Source organism: Colobus angolensis, unplaced genomic scaffold (genome assembly GCF_000951035.1).
Source record: "Colobus angolensis palliatus isolate OR3802 unplaced genomic scaffold, Cang.pa_1.0 Scaffold126, whole genome shotgun sequence".
NCBI lineage: Eukaryota > Metazoa > Chordata > Mammalia > Primates > Cercopithecidae > Colobus > Colobus angolensis.
The window spans coordinates 2,434,065-2,436,537 of record NW_012113808.1 but is presented as its reverse complement, the minus strand read 5'-3'; the positions used below and the strand labels follow the sequence as shown (position 1 = coordinate 2,436,537).

The 2,473-nt window shown below is 40.1% G+C and overlaps 1 protein-coding gene across 1 annotated transcript in view; it reads right to left on the bottom strand.

Moving 5' to 3' along the window:
* ABCB10 (ATP-binding cassette, sub-family B (MDR/TAP), member 10) overlaps positions 1–2,473 on the bottom strand; it is a 34,328-nt gene that overhangs the window by 15,257 nt on the left and 16,598 nt on the right. The gene's annotated exons all lie outside the window — the stretch shown is intronic.

The following is a 2,473-nucleotide window of genomic DNA, read 5'->3' as shown; positions in this document are numbered from 1 at the left end:
AATCTCTGTCTCCCCGGTTCAAGTGATTTTCCTGCCTCAGCCTCCCGAGTAGCTGGGATTACAGGCACACACCACCAGGCCTGGCTAATTTTTTTATTTTTAGTAGAGATGGGGTATCGCCATGTTGGCCAGGCTGCTCTCAAACTCCTGACCTTAGGTGATCCACCCCGCCTCAGCCTCCCAAAGTGTGGGATTACAGGCGTGAGCCACTGCGCCCAGCCACATTTCATTGATTTCTAATAAGGATTTAATGTTTGATCAGGGACTGAAACAAACATATATAGTCATACTCATCAACCACTGGATTAAAATCATAATGCTGCAGAGGAAGTCTACCTAGTTAAAAGCATAGCAATTTAACTGTAATGCTATCTCATAATTTAAAAAAATATAAAATACTTCAATGTTGATTTTAAAGACAAATCCACAAAATAATACCTCATCTTCAGGCGATCAATAAATACAACTTTGATAAGCTACTCACATTCTCCCATATACTTCAAGTAATCTCTAGATTACTTATAATACCTAATACAATGTTATGTTATGTAAAAAATAAAATAAAATAAAATAAAAATGAGGCCAGGCAAAGTGGTTCCTGGCTGTAATCTCAACACTTTGGGAGGCCAAGGTGGGAGGACTGCTAGAGCCCAGGAGTTCAACACCACCCTGGGCAACACAGAGAGAACCCTGTTTCTACAAAAAATAATTTTAAGGCCAGGCCTGGTAGCATGTGCCCATATTCCTAATTACTTGGGAGGCTGAGGCGGGAGGATCGCTTGAGTCCAAGAGGTTAAGGCTGCAATGAGGTATTACTGCACCCCTGCACTCTGGCAGCACTCAGGGCAACAGAGCGAGACCCTGTCTAAAAAAAAAAAAAAACAAAACAAAACTTTCACAGTAGCAAACACTGAAATAAATTTGGTTAATGTTAAACATTCCAGCAATCTCTTTATTTTTATTTTTTTTGTGGAGACAGGGCCTCACTATGTTGCATAGGCTGGTCTTAAACTCCTGGGCTCGAGCAACACTCCTGCGTTGGCCTCCCAAAGTGCTGGGATTACAAGTGTGCGTCTCCTTCCCTGGCCTCTAGCGATCACTTTTTAAAGTCAGCTTTGAACCATGATTTTTTTTTTTTTTGAGAGGGAGTGCTGGGATTACAGGCATCCCCCACCATGCCTAGCTAATCTTTGTATTTTTAGTAGAGCCGGGGTTTCACCATGTTGGCCAGGCTGGTCTCGAACTCCCAACCTCAAGTGATGCCCCCGCCTCAGCCTCCCAAACTGCTGGGATTATAAGTGTGAGTCACTGTGCCCGGCCTGAACCATTATTTAACAACTTAAAACCCAAATGCAATGGTCTACATCAAATGTAAGGACATATATTTGTAACATTTTCCCTCAGTGAGGATACTGAAAAAAAAAAAATTAGAATATTCTATAGTATGAATATTTATGCAGGATACAATGGACTAAAATTTTTAGGCTGAATTAAAAATTCATTTGGCAAAAATAGGACCCCACAAATAGTCAACTGATTTTTGACAAAGAAGCAAAGGCAATACAATGGAGATGCAACGGCAATATATGTATTGTCTTTTTAACAAATGGGTCTAGAACAACTGAACATCCATATGCAAAGAAGGAATCTAGACACAGACCTTACACCTTTCCCGAAAACTAATTTAGAGTGAATTATAGACCTAATGTAAAACACAAAACAATAAACTCCTAGAAGGCAACACAGGAGCAAGTGTAGATGACCTTGAATTTGGTGATGACTTTTTAGATACAATACCAAAGGTACAATCCATGAAAGAAAGAAGATGGACTTCATTAAAATTAAAAATGTATGCTTCGCAAAAGACAATGCGAAAAGAAGAGGACCAGCCACAAACTGGGAGAAAATATCTGTAAAAGACCTATCCAATAAAGGACTGCTATCCAAAATTTACCAAGAACTCTTAAAACTCAACAATATGGAAACATGAAGACTTACTTTAAAATGGTCGAAAGTCCTGAACAGACAACTCACCAGAGAAGATATACAGAGAGCAAATAAGCATATGAACAGATGCTCAACATCATATGTCACCAGGGAAATGCAAACTAAAACAATGAAATATCACGCATCTATCAGAATGGCTAAAAGCTAGAACATTGACGCCACCAAATGCTGGGGTGGATGTGGAGCAACAAGAACTCTCATTCCTTGCTGGTGGGGATGCAAATGGGACACACACTTTGGAAGGCAGTTTGGGAGTTTCTTACAAAACTAAAAATTTTTTTGTAAGAAAAAATTCATTCAGTCTCCATAGAGATGTCAAAAATTGCCAATGCTGGTCGGGTGCAGTGGCTCACACCTGTAATCCCAGCACTTTGGGAGGCCAAGGTAGGCAGATCACTTGAGGCCAGGAATTCAAGACCAGCCTGGCCAACATGGTAAAACCCTGTATCTACTGAAAAAAAAAAAA